This window comes from Dioscorea cayenensis, unplaced genomic scaffold, assembly GCF_009730915.1.
Source record: "Dioscorea cayenensis subsp. rotundata cultivar TDr96_F1 unplaced genomic scaffold, TDr96_F1_v2_PseudoChromosome.rev07_lg8_w22 25.fasta BLBR01001720.1, whole genome shotgun sequence".
Taxonomy (NCBI): Eukaryota; Viridiplantae; Streptophyta; class Magnoliopsida; order Dioscoreales; family Dioscoreaceae; genus Dioscorea; species Dioscorea cayenensis.
In genome coordinates, this window is record NW_024088111.1 from 1 (window position 1) to 17232 (window position 17232).

Consider the following 17232-nt stretch of genomic DNA (forward strand, 5'->3'; position numbering starts at 1 on the left):
TGAAGAAGGGAATGCAAGCGTAGATCACCTGCTTGGCGAAATGCTTTGAGAAGCCAGAGCAAGAAGAGGACGATGGGGAGGCTGAGGAGGAAAGTGGAGGATGAGGACGACGAGGAGATCCTTGAAGAAAAGGGGAGCCGGGAGAGGAGGAAGGAGTTGGAGAGACGGCGAGAGGGGACGAGGAGGAGGAGATGGATCGAAGACAAAGGAGTGGGAATGGGAGAAGGAGGGGTTGGTGGGCGGATGAGGGCGACGATGCCGAGGGAGAGCGTGGCGAGGGAGAGGAGGAGGAAGAGGATGAAGGCGGGGGATGTCGCGTGATTGGCGGCGGCCATGGTTGAAGGAGATGGGAGGAAGTGGTCATATCATCGGAGACGGCGCCGGAGCTCGAAACGGCGCCGGAGATGGAGGTGTGGAGGCAGAGGTGGAGGGAAGAAGAGGGGCGGTGAGGATGGACGGCTGAGATTCGTCGGTGGTGACCCTATTGATCGAGCGGTGGTGATGACGAGTTGGTGGAGATGACCAAAGTGGAAGGGTGTTTTGTAAGGGTGATGCGAAATTACCAGTGAATGGATTTGGAAGGTCACTGGGAAAGTGAGGGGTGGTATGGTCTTTTCCGTTGGATTGTTTGTTATGCGGACTCTGGATGGACTTGTGATACGTGGCCTTCATGCAGTATTTGAATTGGATGATCTGGAGTTTGGGTTTGGAAGATAAAAATATTTGATTAACTTTTTATTATTATTTAGTGAAAATTGCCAAAAAACACCTCCTAATTTGCCATATCATCATAAAACACCTCGCTACTAGACCCCAAAAACCCCTTTTCATTTTTAATTCCATGTTTTCAACCCCCAAAGCATGTAACGTGATCGCCAACTGAGCGATTTTCAAATTTTATGGACTGAAATGCCCTCGCACTGGGAGTCGGATCACAACCATTTTGCTCATGTGATGAGGCAAAGTGGGGTTCTCATGATGAGAACTCCAAAGAGAGGAATTTCATCGGAGCCAAGCATCGAGTTTTTTCTCAACTCGCTCTTCGCTTTTTCCATTCGTCGCGCTCCGGTCAGTTCTCTGGCCTCTCCGCGAATTTGGGTGCAGCTTTTTCCCTTTCCACCCCAGATCTCAAGTAGAAGTCCCTGCCAAAAGTAGTTGGTATTTAATCGCTATGCAATCTAAGATGCTGAGTATGGTTTTACAGAATTATTCTCACTATGTTAAAGATTTTTCTGCTTTCGCTTTCAGGCTCCTGCTATTGGAAGATATCAAGTTCCTGTGGGGATTTCTACTGCCTTTTGCTTAGTCTCAGTAGGCAATTTCTCGGCTAGGGTTTTGTGTTGTTTTCAAAGGCCGCTTCTAGATACACTCATCGAAATAGTTATTTCGATCACTATGATTTCGGTAATATTTATAATATACATTTCTTTCATTTGATATGGTCATGCAGCTTTTACAAATGAGGTTTACGCTTAAGAAAATGAGATGTTACAGCTTAAATTTTGCTTGTCTCGCTTAAAGATCATTGCTCGCTAATAAACTAAGTCTCTGCTTAACAATTCGATATCTCTCGCTTAATAACCGGCAAGGTTACCGCTTAAAATCTTATATTTCCGCTTAAACATTCATTAACACCGCATGTCGAATGTGGTTGTTATCTGTCAGCAGTTTCGTGACTACGACGGTCAACCTAGTTAACGGGCGATGCTATTTGACACCGTGAGTGGAGACCTTAGTCGAATTGAAAGATAACACGCACTCGACACTCGAGATCATCCCGAAGGACACTCGCTCTGCAGAGATTCATCGAGTCGGAAGCTATATACCAAGAGAGGCTCTTCTGATTCTCTCATCGCAGCAGTACGATGGCCGCACTCAATAAATTCGGGATCGGGAAAGCCTCGCCGAGTTTCGAGCCTCGTGGATGTGGCCCCGTCTTGGTCTCAGGCTGGCACGGCGACGCAAGTGAGTTTCAGAAGAAGAAAAACCCGCCGCTCAAGGGAGGTATTTATCAAAAACCTACGAGACACAGTAGACTTCATCAAGAGCACTTTTGCGAAACTTGTCTCGACTGAGGGGTGAAGATAATTTTGTCAAACTCCCTCGATGGCGTACTTCATGGGTACGCCCTCTTCGCAAAATACATCATGCTCGGGCTCCAAATCGATCGCTGATTATGTCGATGATCTACCCGCCATGGGGCGATACGCATGGGCACAAAGCGACGCTAAGCGGTCGATGGAGGATATTCCACACGCACGCCGAGTGCAAGATAGATGCGACTCGAAGAAGACCAATACATGGATATATTAGGGGTGCTCGTCAGTTTTAACGTATGGTTTTACGAAATGACCTGAACGGGAAAAGAAAGTCCGTTTTGGCAAGATCCCAAGGATGCTGTGCTACGGTGAAAGTAGTTACATGAAGCAAGCGACGGTAGAAACCAAACTTGTCATCGCTCAAGGAAAAAGAGGTAATAAATCATGGACAATGTTTAACGTAAGTCTTTAATGTTTAAACCATTTTATTTAGTCGTTTAACTTTATTATTTACAGCTTTAAAAATTTATTCATAAAGGTGTAAAATATTTTGTTCTCCGCTTAAATATATTCTATAATGTTTAATATATAAAAACTCGCTTTTAAATATAGTTGTTATAGTTTAAACCGAACGATTTCACTAAATTGTTCGGTTTATATATGTTAGTTTCCCGAGTCGGTTCCCAGAGTCAAGAAGAAATATTTGTCGTCCAACCGACTGGATGGATGCTATCAGCCCCGAACCACTCGCTCGAAAGGCGTGATGAGAGGCGTACCCTATCGCTGCTCGCCAACGCCGCTCTCCTACTTCCAGCCCACCACGCGCACGCATTCCTCGACGCCGGAGAAGCACTCCCCCACCACGCCAGATTGCAACAACCCCCCTTCCACGACAAACGACAGGGCCCCCCAATCATGGCGCTCCATCATGGCACTCCGACCGTGGCAGCCCCACCGACTACCTTAGGCGAAGATGTCACTGCAACTCTTATGCAGCGCATGCTGTATATTGACGACCGAAGCTTCGCCTTGTCAGCCCGTGTTGAGGCACTGGAAGGACGCTCATCAACCGATCGCGCCGTCCCCTCCAAAGAAATGAACCACCCGGGACGGACGAGTCTTGCCGAATTTGACGACGATTTATTAGATCATCGGGTGGCCATTCCAAGACGGCCACATCTCAAAGAGACTTCAGTAAAAAGAGGAGAACAACATCGCTTCTCGTCTCCACCGCCGGCTAACGACGAAAATAATAGCAACACCATCGGGCACGATGTCAAGTATCGAGTCTGTCGCCGTAGATGACATGGCCATGACGCTGGAGGACATCGAGATGATGTGGCCGCTGTCATAGCTTGAGAAGATCGCTTACCTCTTGTTAACGAATCCCGACCCGTGGAATCTGGCTCGCCGAGATTGCTGCATCAAAGATGGACACAATCCTCAAGAACAAGAACAAGCTAAGGGTGGTGTCTCCGCTGATGCCGCTAAGCCGCGGCCACTACCGAGAAGATCGCTGAATCGCTGTCGGGCCGTACGTGAGCATGGCATCGCGATCAGGCAATGACACAATCCTACAAATAAAAAGAAGATACGTAAGGGTATGTTCATGGGTTGATGCTCGCTGTCTGCCCCTCGTGATCGAAGCTCGCATACATAATCCAACAAACTAACAACAACCATGTAAGGATGTGTCTCGCGGTTGATGCTGCCGCCGCCCCCGCATCGAAGGAAGATGCCGCCGTGTCAACACCGCGAAGGCTCAACGACAGCTCCCCATCAAGACCCTCGACCGAGCAACGAGGGAGTATGATCAAGGCCAATCAAAATTGGGACAAGACGGTTTCGCAAGTCTTCGCTCAAGAAGAAAAATGGGTCGCCAATCGCGGCCTTTAACAAATCGACAAGTGTGGAGTTGATGAGTATCTTCCTTAATCGCTGTATGGTAGGTAAGTTTTAAAAGTTTTCGTGATAGTGTTTAAAAGTTTTTCATGATAGTGTTTAACTTTTTGTGATAGTGTTTAAACGTTTATATGTTATCATTTAATTTATCTACTTAACGCTTAATTATTTATAATATCATTTGAGCATTGATAATATCATTTAAATATTTAGAATATGGTCTAATTATATCCAAGTATCGCTTAATCTCAAAGACCGCCATGTGGAAGAACGACACCGCCGCAGACCACACGGGACAAATTATACACGTCCGCTTGAGGGTAAGGAGATGGTCACGATGATGTGATGGACGCTTTTGTATGCATAATACAAAAAGTCGATGAGCAAAGTGCCATATCTCCTAAAAAGCGCTGCTCCATCACAAGACAGCTACTGCTTTATGTCAAATCGGGACGACGCATTACGAAACAACTATGGCTATGATCGAGATGTCTAAGCGTAACTTTGCATGAAGTTCAAATTGTCATCCTCCCGATAATAATGAATGGCCACTTCCATGTCGTCGTCTCTGATAAAACGACAAACAAGAATACATGCATTATTCTTCGCGCGCTGGGTATGAAAAGACGCTATGGACATGGTAAAGTTCTTTAATTACGTCCGATTGATAGTGTTTGTTATTTAATCGGTATCTCAATCTCAACTTGCATATCTCGACAGCGGAATCTATTCGACACGGCTGTCGATATGCAGTTCGGCGAGTCGACGACCGCAAAGTACCCACTCGTTTATGACCTGGAAACCCCACGGTAAAAACAAGGAAATGTCGATTAGCGCTGCTCTATGCTCATGCGGTTTATCGAGCAATTACTTTGGGTTGAGAAGCTACGGCTACCGCAGACAGACGTTCCTTACCTAAGATTAAAGTATGTTACCCGCATACTTAAGGAGGTTAGGGCAGTGAGCGTCCATGAGAAAGGGGTCGTCCAAGCGGGTTAAATTTTTGATTTCGCAGACGACTTGTATATGTTAATGTCAATTTTGTTTTCGAATGTAAAACCGTGACAAATTCAATTCATTGTTTTTCATTTTCAAGAACATGACTTGTATATGTCAATGTAAATTTTTGTCTCATTTTCATTGTAAAGTCGACTAAATTCCATTCAAATTCAATTCATTATTTAATTCTACAGTTGTCATTGTTTACATTTAAGTTTAAATGTTTAACTTTACCATCTATCGCTTTAAATATCGAGTTTGAAAACATTTAAAATTACGCTTATCTGCTTAAACTAACATTGTCTCTGTTTAAATAACTGATAACATCAGAAAGAATAAGAGTTTAAATATGAAAAATTTCTAGTCAATTCAGATTGTTTCTCTTTAGAAGTCAGCTTATTTACAATGCCTAGTCGAGCGATGCTTTCATTACAAGATCTACGATTGCGACCGGATCCATGGCGTAGGCTGCAATGTAACCTCGTGGACATCTAACGCTATGCGACTCGATCCCTTTCGCCTAGGACGCCCTAGGTGCCTTCTTGCTCACAGTGCGGCTCAAACGAAAGCTCACGATTTCGTCTCAAAGGCCCGCCATCGCGGGTATGGGAATATAGCTTCTTATACGCCAGTTTGTAATTGTCGACGGTGAAGTAGCCGCTAATAAATCGATGAACATTGGTGTCTGTCTGCATTATTGCAAAAGCAAGCGTTGTTTGCAAGGGATACCATAAACTTGCCACCTTCGACATGAACAAGTTCTCGATGGCAAGATTCATAGAGTTGTCTACGATCGGGTCGATCACTTCGTAACGATCATCGACACAACGATCAACACGAAAGATTTCGGCTATCCTCAACAATGATCTCTACCTTCAAATGTATGTCCAGGGCATAAATAGGTCTCCCATTTGTTCGCTTGCTCACGCCGGTTACATAACATGTGCATCAACTTGAACCTGGCAAATAAGGTTAAACAAAGACAGTGACGGTTAAATAATTCATAAACATGCTTAAACATTATTGTAAATAGTTAAACGAAAGGATTAATATTTAAAGTCAGACAAGTTGAATTAAACAAATATTGAAAATGTTTAAAGGGTAACACTAAATGTTAAGTGTAAATCAACATTCGCAGACCTTATGGAGTCGACCATTTTCGTCACCGGTAAATGACGAGCTTCTTTGATCCAAGCATTGAACGACTCCGCCGACATTTGAATACATCTCACCCCAACGATCACCCCTCAAAGATAATTCGACCAATGTGCCATATCCGATTTATTAATCAACCAGATGATGAGCTTCGGTGATGTGGGCCTCGCAGTTCATTCACTGTATCATCGAAATCTTTAGCCGTGGATGCCCACGCAATGCGGAAGCATATAGACCAGCACTCCTCCCTCAATGCCTTCCCAAGTCTAACATTGGCTTTTATAAAATTGGTCTCCAAATGTCGAAGACAGTATGCATGTGTTGAAGAAGGGAAGACTCTCGCAATTGCGTTCACAAGGCCCTTGACTCGTCCGACACGAAGGTAATTATCTCATGATAATCTCCTTCCTCGTATAAAAGCATCACCTAACTTAGATATGAACCAAGTCCAATTGGCATCGGGTCTCATTGTCGACTATACCGAGGCGACGTGGAAAAACCATTGTTTCCATCTTTCCCTCGTGGCACCCAATGAGTGTACCCCGATATTTTTCCAAGGAGGTGGGTACCATCGTGAAAACGGCAGTCGTGCCCCGCAAGCCCTCTTGAATCCCATAATACACGTGACGAAGAAAAGAATGCACGTTTAAAACGATCACCGTCTCTTTCCACGATCGCAACGCTCTCGAGATTTGTCTCAGCCACCTTATCCACATACCAAAGCAAACAGTCATAGCTGGAGATGACAATGCCGTCGAGGACCACCCGGACATGCTCTTTTCCCAACCAAGCCTGCTTGTATGGTATGTGGACACCATGTTCCCGCAACATGTCCTTCTGAATGTTGATGGCCTTGTACAAGGGCCGGTCCTTGAGCTTCTGAATCACTCGTGCGCTAACCCATTTTTTGGACGCTTTCGGATGTGACGCCGAACCTATGCCACCACCGTAAGTGTGTAACGGGTTGATTGTCTTGATTCTAAAAGTATTTTTATTAAACTCTTTTGATGCATGAAGGCAAAAACGACAACCATCGGCACCGCATTCCACAGTTACCCGATGTTTTTCGTTCTTTATTAATTTGAAGTCAAAATTCCTTTTGATTGCATGATTTCGAAGTACATCCCTAAAATGTTCAACACCATCAAAACGTTGTCCAATATCCAACGACAAGACTTTCGTAATGATCCGACGAGGAAGGAAGATATCCCACACCGTCGAGGTCACCATGGGGATGAACGGGAGCACTCGCAGTAATCGAATTCCCGCCAACACTTCATCAAATGAGAGAGATCAATATGTTAAGTGGATATGTCATGCTTTAAAGCATTATATTCTCCGCTAAACATATTGATCGTTAACTTTGAAATAGTTAAAGCGAATGACTCATTTAGCGAGTGACCCTGATCAGTCCAAGATGTGACCCCGACGTGTCGATGCATACTTAAACAATCATGAACCCATACAACTCGATCAAATAAAAATGAGAAGAAACTGTACAACAGTAGAAACTCCATCTTCATTAGATTCGAATGGCACATTGTCTGCCCTCGACAACAAGATCAACTACAAGCACATTTGAAGATGGAGTGCACGTGACACATCCAGCTGAAGTCAACATCATTTTCTATTGGACAAACCGCTTTTATATCCATCGGTGTGATAAACTTCACCCCTCGACAAGGGAAACTTGAGACCCCATCGCTCACATATCTCACCTAACACCAACTCCCAAGAAGTCTCGAGCCGTGAACATTAGCACTCTTCCCTCCCCGTTGAATCTAGCAATACCACAAAAACTCTTCATAATATATCGGCCGAAAACCAAATCGTACAAACCAAATGAAATAAAGAACAAAAAAAGAAGACGAAGAAGAAGAAGAAGATGTAAACAACAAACAGCGAGTCGGATAGGGCAAACAAAAAACGCATAGCTTGTATGGATAGAGGTCAGACTAGACGTGATGTGATTGAGCGGTATTTTTTCCCTCCATCCCAAGGGCAAAAAGGGAAATATATGTCATGTCAGAAGACATATTGTCATCGTCAATGAAAGTTCTCACCTCATCATGTCCCGCTTGTATTGAAACCCTCTATTTAAAATAACAAAGTCTCTATTTTAAAAGAACAAAGTCTCTATTTAAAAAATACTTTCGCTTTTAAGTATCAGCTTTCTCCCTTTAACATGATTTTTTTCTCTGTTTAACATTTTTCTTATTGTATTATATCAACTTAATTACAATGTAATGTACCTAAAATACAAATCTCTGATAAAAATAGAATGTTCACTTAAGACAATACAATACAACATTCATTTTCTTATTCAATATCAACTTACTTAATATACAAATCTCTGATAACATTCATTCCCTTTAAATTTCATTTATTTTGCTCTGTTTAAATTTCATTTTCTCAGTTTAACATTTTCTTATAAAATATCAACGTAATTACAATGAAATGTACTTAAAATACAAATCTCTGATAAAAATACATTTAATACAATACAATACAACATTCATTTTATTATTAAATATCAGCATAATTACAATGACCTTTACTTAAAATACAAATCTCTGATAAAAATAGAATGTAAGACAATACAAAAATTCTCCGTTTAAGCTTCAAACTCTCCGTTTAACGGACGACGTAACCAACACGGACCTCGGAATCGTCCAAGTATACCTTTGAATAGGGTGTCCACAACACTCGCTCCAATCAGACCACATTTTTTTATAGATCAAGTTTTTTTTAAAGGATATGTGATGAACCTTCTTCTGGTAATCATCCACAATCAACTTGTAAGTGAAACCTTCTTTTCTTGACCCAAGGCGAAACACACTTCCGTCATTGCTTACGCGTAGAGTAAGAAGGCGAGCATTTCACCTTAGGCAAGAAAAAGAAAGTTTTCACCTACAGGTTGTTTACGGATGACAAGAGGAAAACAATCATGACACATCCTGTAAAAAGTTTATAATCTAAAAAATGTGGTTTGAATGGAGCGAATGTCGTGAACGCCAAATGTTCGACTCGACAGGATGACCATCACACAAGAAGAAGAGGAAGAGGAAGAGGAGTGGTTGCGCCAGTAGAGTATGTTCAACGAAATGGTTCTTCCTTCCCATTTATACTGCGAAATCCAACAGCCTGTTGTCGCTTCGGCTTCCGATTTTTATGTGCGACGGGAGTGGAAACGCTTGGGTAACCGAGCGTGCATTAATTACGCTTGGGGAATTGCTGGCACCATCGCGTTGTCTATTTTAAGCGGATAAAAATATAGGTTTAACGATAAAAAAACAAATTTAAATAGAGAAGCCAATATTTAAACGAGTAATGTATGTATTTAAATATAAAGTTCAATATTTAAACAATACTAAGAAGTATATACACAATGCCTACTCGCAATGATTCATTACGATCTGCGATTGTCGGAGCGGGCAATGGCTACAACGCAACTTGTGGACCGGAAGCGTGGCAATGGCTACAACGCAACTCACCACTCGGGCCCCTCGACGCCTTTCACGCCTTTGCCTCTCGTGGCAAGAGCTAAAATTGAGTACACCGGAAGCGTGCCAAATTTTAGCGTGGCAAAAGCTAAAATTGAGTACACCAAATGAGAAGAAGAAAAAGAATAACAAGAACAAGAACAAGAAGAACAAGATATGAGCCTTATAAACTTTGTTTGAGACAAAGCGAGCAGGAGGCAAACAAAATTGGAAAATTATGAATAAAATTCGGACATGATATGATTGGGCGCCATTTTCCCTCCTTTTGCAAGGGCAAAAAAAGAATTTCATATCATGGACCCACTTCAACTTACTGGCGGGGGGTTAAAGAGAATGTAAAATATAACGGAGGGCTGTCCGGGGTGTGCAAAAGTTGGAGGGGGTTTTTGGGAAGTTTTTGAAAATGACGAGGGGTGAACAGTAATTTTCCCTTAATTTTATCACGGTTATATCATCAATTAAATCATCATGTATTATTTTATTTTTCAATAAAATGTAGAAGGTTCAATTTATTTATCTGTTGAAGTGACCTATTGCTATCGACTTTAGCCTTCTATCCCCATCTCACTCACAAGTTGTGTGGCTTAATAATTAATTTAGATTTTTTTTTTTAATTTTATTGATTTTATCACGGTCATATCATCATTTAAATCATTATGTATTATTTTATTTTTCAATAAAATATGGATGGTTCAAAGTTTATCTATTCTTGATGAAGTGACCTATTGCTCTCACTATATGCAAACAGTACATATTTATAAATCATGGGCAAATAATTTATCATCAATGAATGCTACATCAATTAATATAAGTAACAATTGACATTGACGTTTTCAAATAAAAGCCAACTTGTATAGGCGAAAGAGCACAGTTGCATTAAATCATATCAGCAATATGATAGATAAATAAATAAACAAATTAATAAATCAGAAGATTATCCGCATTTCCTGTCCCATATGTTTTGCAGGTAGAAATGGTGCATCAATCGCTATAATTAATGATCTAAACTTACTTGTGCTAACAAATACTTAATATATATTTCCCTATATACTACAAGCCTTGATGATTTGTTTAAAATATATAAATAACTCATAATAAACTATATCTAAATTTTTAAACCATAATAAAAAATCTATTTCAAATGTTTTCAAAAATTAAGAAATAAATGTATGTACCTTTTAATGAGATCAGCAGGAAGAGCCTGTTCTATGAAATTCCAACTTTTATAAACCACAGCAGACATCTCCATTGCATATTTTCCAGGGAAAAAAGTGGACTCAAAAATACCTCCAGCATATTAATAAGTGTTTGTAAATCGGATGAACCACACTAAGTTGTCGATTTGTTGCAATAACAAATGGCTCCATAACTCTGCATGAGTATTCAACCTAAAAAAAAATTTAAATAAAATTGTTAGTAGTGTAACAGTTGATAAAAATTATTTAATACAAACAATCAATGCAAAACATAGGTACCAATGGCTGATGAGCTGATGAACACCAGAGTCATTCACTGTAGCAAAAGCTTTAGCTAGTTGCCAAATAGCTCCTTCTATGCCAGTTTGAGCAGGAGTGTAGACTTTGCTGGGAGATTCTGGCAGGCTTAGCTCAATTGCTAATGGTTTGAGAGTGTCATCATCATGCAAGAAGAGAAGAGTTCTTGTTGCATATATCTTAGTGCCCTCAATTAAATTGATTCTCTTGAGATAGGGCATTAATATGTCATGATGATCCAAGATGAAGAGTCTCTTGTTTAATGCCTGCTAATTCAGTTGGTTAGATAAATAATATTGTTGTTATATATAAATAAGATATGAAATTAAACAGGAATCATAATTCCTCATCAACAGAAATATGTGTGTATCAGTGTATATATATTTTGTATATATATATATATGTACATATTTCATTTATACCTCATCAACAGAAAGACCATTCAATTTGTTTTCATTGTGAGAAGCGTTGATTTTTGCTCGGGTTTGACCTCCATATCTCGCTCAGGATCAAGCTTGCTAGTTGGAGGAAATTCTCGCAAATATTACCCAAATAAGTCATTAAATGATCAAGAGACATAGAAATTTTAATAGATGATGATAAGGTTTAATATATTTGAACGGTTAAGATTGATTTGCCTTGAGAAGTTGGATAATGACCTGGGTTCTCTCCGCCAACATTTCTCCTGCCGAACTCCTCATCAGCCCTCCATGCCCACTTGTCCTCCTCGTGTAATAATATAACAATACATGACAAATTAAGGAAAAACAAAACTCATTAGTTTTCACTAAAACTAATTATACATTTAATATTCAATGATATACGTTATAAAAATATTTAAATACCTCGAATGACTTGCGGCACAGGGAACTTTATAAGTGCATCTTCATCGATGGTGATGATTTTCTTGATCAACTCAAAAGGAATTTGTTCTTTAAGTTGGTTTATCAAATCAATCTGAGGAAGCTTCAATCCACCTTCATACAAGTTCAACACATCTTGGAAAGAGTCAAACTCATTTGGGGTCTTATCAAAGATGGAGTTAAGTACTGGAAACACTGACTTCACCAAGGCCTTGATTCCATATGCAAGGAAAGCAGACATTTTGAGATGTCCAAACCTCTCATCTCTTGGAATATAAATGTCCAAACTTATGATCAATGGTATTCTACTTTCCGAGTTCGGATCTAATAATATCACATTAAAACAATTAGTGAGACATGACCTTTAAATGAAAATTTATATAATTTATTAACTTTACCAGTTTTTGTAGGTTCCCGGTCTGTTTTTCCTCTACGAGGATAAGGATACTCTTCTGACCCTCCAAGAATAGGCCAGGCAAAGTTAGAGCTAAGATCAAGGTTTCCAAGATCATTGTATAATAAAAATATATGAAAATGACTTACATCATTTGTGAAAAAGATACGATCATATTTGTATTTGTCAGTAGGATAGACCCAAGAGTTACAATCAAAATGAATACAGCCTTTGTTGAGAAAATTATTGATGGTGACTGACTTGAGAAAGAACTATGATGTGTGATTGTTCTTGATAATAAAAGCACCGGGAATACTATAATTTTCATCCCATTTAAATGTAACACTAAAGTTGCTCTCTCCGGCAGCAATAGATGGTAAAACAATGATAATTGGTTGAAGATAAGCTGGTTCTCCAATTAATCCCCTGTTTCCATTGTCTATAAAAAATAATAAATAATAATAAATACACCTGCTTTGAGAACACCAACATTTACAACCAATTTGTGTGTACAAATTGTAATATTTATATCTAAATTTTTAAAATTTTTATATAGCGTTGTAGATCATGTCCACTAATTAAGAAAAAGATAGTAGTTGGTGGGAAACACTGTGGAAATTTGTTGGAACATTGCATCTTATCTTACCTTTTTTTTGTTGTTTCTGTGACTCATTTAAGGCAAGTTCCAACCATAAATATCAGTGTGTGCAAAATAATATAAATAATAAATGATCAATTTACCAACTCTGTTTTCAAAAATATTTTTAAGGCCCACAAATTCATTTGAAAATTTATTCGAAAAGCCAGTCGGAATGTTAGAGGTTAACAAGGTTACAACATTAACTACTCAGGTGGAAGCTTTGGGCAGAAAGATCGACAGCTTATCCACCCAGAAACCAAGTATAGTTATGGCTTGTGATACATGTGGGGAAGGACATTCATCAACCGATTGTCCCATTATAGGAGTAGCGCATGGACCCACCAAGTAGGTTGACTTCATTGGTAGTGTCCTCCGACCACGAGGAAACCTCTACAACAACATGTATAACCCAAAGTTAGAGGAATAACCACAACTTCTCCTGGGAAAATCAAGTGCAAATGAGATAAGCCCCCAACTAGATTCCCTCCTTACCCACAATCGGATAGAAAACCTACTCTTGAAGATATCCTTACTCTGTTCATATATACCACATATACAAAATTTCAGCAATCAGATACTAGATTTTAGAGCGAATAGTCTAATATGAGGGATCAACATGCTTCTCTTTAGAACTTTGAGAATCAGGTTGGCTAGATTGCGAAAATTATTGTCCGAGTGACCACAGGCGGTCTCACGAGTAACACGAGGGCAAACCCTTGTGACCACCTCAAGGCGTTCACTCTTAGTAGTGGTAAAGAAGTGTGCATGAGTGGAGACAAGGTGATGGAAAAGGAGAAAGAGCCGGCAATCGAAGTTTCCGAAAAAGCCGACAAAAAGGGAAGAGCTACTCCAATTGTTAAGAAGATTACAACACCACCGATGAAGGAGTATATATCACAGTTCCCCTATCCCTCCAGGTTGAAGAATGATCATACCAACGAGTAATTCAAGAGGTTTTGCGATTTGTTCAAGTAATTACACATCAATGTACCGTTTGTTGAAACCCTTTCCCCAAATGCTTTGAATTATGCAAAAGTTTCTCAAGGGCCTATTAACAAACAAGGAAAATTTGTAGAGGTGTCTATGGTAACATCGAAAGTGAAGTAAGTTCCGCATTGCTACATAGCAGCTACCGAGGAAGAAGAAAGATCCAAGGAGTTTTACTATTCATTGTAGCATTATTGATTTTTGTAAATAAGAAAGCCCTAGCAAACTTAGGGAGCTAGCATTAATGTCATGTCTTTTCACCATGTTTAGGAGACTTGGACTTAACGACCTTAAACCCACTAGGATGACACCTCAATTAGCGGGCCACTCCATTAGGGCATCCTAGGGGTATCACGAAAGGATGTTTTGTTTAAGGTTGATAAATTCATCTTCCCGATTGATTTTGTGATCTTAGACGTTGATGAGTATGTTGAGGTACCCCTAATTTTACGTCAGCCTTTTCTAGCCACCTCCCAAACCCTTATCGATGTGAGCAATGGTAAAATAACTTTATCATTGATTAATTTGTGCATGAAATGGTGCACAAGGAGCCTTTGAAGGAGTCATTGGATAACCCTCAAGAAGAGGAGACAACCCTTTTGCTTACAAAAAATTAAGTTGAGAAACACACGTGCAAGAAGCATTGGAGGGAAGTCACTTCCCCCAAGAAAGGCAAGAGGAAACCTATTTTCTCTGATTTTACACTTGGGCACTATTTTGGAGACACTCACATTGGGTTAGAGGAGTATTCCTATTTGGAACCTCCTTGACATTTTCATATCAGGTACGTCAAGATTGTGACATAAAATAAACGCTTCTTGGGATGTAATCCAACCATTTTTTGTATTCTTGGTTAGTTTGCATTCTAGTTATAGTTGTTCATTTTTATTTGACTTAGCAATAAATGCTTGATGAGTCTTAGTTTTTCAGCATTTGGTTGGTTGATTGTTGTTTTAGACACTCAATTTTTGGGCTCACTAGGTTATATTTGTACTTGAGCTTTCTTGTTAAAACAGTGGAAAACTCTACTCAAATCTTTTGGGACTATTTACGGGTTATTTACACCCGTAAGCCCGGTCATAATGCCTTAATGAGAGCTTTTACGAGCATCTTTATGCCTGTAAGCCACCCCACAAAGGGGTTCTAGAGAGCCTTACAAGTGCCCCTTACAGAGCATAAGTCATGAAGTGCACAATTTAGAGGTATCTAACAAAAGCGCTCAGTAAGAGATGTAAGGGTCATCCAGAGCACTTAACGGGCATACCCAAACCCTTAGGCGTAACCCCATGTAGTAATCAGGTTCCCACGACATTAGCCCATAAGCCGTCATAAGAGCAATTCAGAGAACTTTATAGGCTACAGTGTAACGACTCTTCCGGCTATAACTTAGGTTGTAAAGGAGATATACCCTTTCGGGGCAGGTCTTATGACCGTATAAATCCCATAATTGTTTATGCCAAGAGATGATATGCCCCTTATATATCCTCAAGAGCTTGGTCGTATAAGTAGTAAAGTGTACCACAATAGGATCGGGTAGTTGAATCCACAAGGACTAGTATAGCTCTCAATACTCACTCATTTTCTAATATCTAGCCGATTCAATGATTGGATTAAAGTAATTAACACTACTAAAGAATGGAAGAATAGGGAAAGAAGAAGAGACAGGGTTTTGGGTTAAATAGATAGCATTGGTAAGGATAGTGCCCTAGATTTATCCCCATTCAAATGCAATGACTAGGTAATGATTCAAGAGTTCTTATTGGACCGTAGTGAACACCTGCGAAGGCTTTGATAACATACATCCTTACCCAAGGCTCAGAGTGGACTCAACCCCTTTCTTGATATGTGCCGTAGCTAGACAAGTAGAGATTACACTCTAGATAGCGAATCAAACTAAGGTTGAATAGAAACTTAAAATGCAATGGCAACCAACGAGAAAAATAGCAATAGAAAATCAACGCATACGCAGCTATTAATAAGTCCCTCGTTAAGCAACCAACATACAAGCATCAAGGCAATAAACACCTAAAAAGATAAGAAATATGAACAAAAGAAAAGCCACAAGAAAACTCAAGAATCAATATCACTAAAATCAAAGCATCATAATTCAAGGTTCACAATCCAAGGCACTGAAAGATGGTTAGCCCTCATAGTCTTATAAACAATCATAGGAAAGCAATAAGAGAAATAGAACTTGTCCATTAAACTCCCTTCTTGCTTCACAATCATATTGGAGAAAGCTTGACAACAGTTGTCACCGACAATCCTTCTTTTCCACGCTTGCCTTCCGATCCGAGCTCGAATGGTATGCTAATAACCGTGCTTGGCTCCAAATCCCAGGGAATTGATTTCGTGCAAAACTAGTAAATCACCGCATGGGTAAGCATGCTGTGCTTACCTACCCTTGCTTGGAAGTACGCTCATGTTAGGAGACACGAGTGACCATCTTGATATTCTCTTGAGATTTCTAGTAAAACCCATGGGGGTAAGCACGCCCTGTGCTCCTCGACACGATAGTGCTAGGGATGGTGAAAACGTGCTTCTTAGTGTTATGTAAACTTCAGTAAAACACATAGGGGCTCAGCACGCCAGTGCTTCTAACCATACTTCTGAGCATGGGTGTGCTTCGAACCATGATTGTCCTAAAACATGTATTTCAACACTCTTTTGCATCAAAATTGGTCTTTTTTCATTCCTTTTGGTCTGTACCCCAATTATCTGCAACATTTAGGAAACATATCTCAACTAGTATTAGTTTATCCTAAAAATGTGTTAAAAGGACAAGTAAAACACATAATAGGGTATATAAAATATCAATATAAAAATGCACTCATCAAGAGACTTACGGTCACAGCTTACTCCCATAAGCACCTAGGGTTTTTAAATGCACATCGATGACATTTGATCTTCATTTCTATTTGTTCTTCACCGAATCTTGGTCACCGGTGGGCCTTTCTCCTCCCATTCAACTCCCCATGCTCTCTTCTTTCATTTTTGAGTGTCTCGAATGGGTTTTGGACACTTTTTCTTACTCTCCACCCTCTGAATTTTGGTTTTTCTTCTTCTTGCTAAAAAGGTATAGTATTTGTTATGATATCTTGGGTATTTAGTCATTCAAATATATGGTAGTAATTGCTTAAATGTTTATGTATTCTTCTATGTCAATTTTAGTTTGGAAATTTGTAAATGTTAGAGTTTTATATGTATAAGAGGGGTCCTTAGGGCCCGAGTCTTACGATTGTAAAGGCTTATCGTAA

At 39.9% G+C, this 17232-nt stretch overlaps 1 pseudogene; it reads right to left on the bottom strand.

The window, feature by feature from the left end:
* Positions 1–1069: 1069 nt before the first annotated feature.
* On the bottom strand, positions 1070–12787 carry LOC120256917 (annotated as a pseudogene).
* Between the last annotated feature and the right edge of the window lie 4445 nt (positions 12788–17232).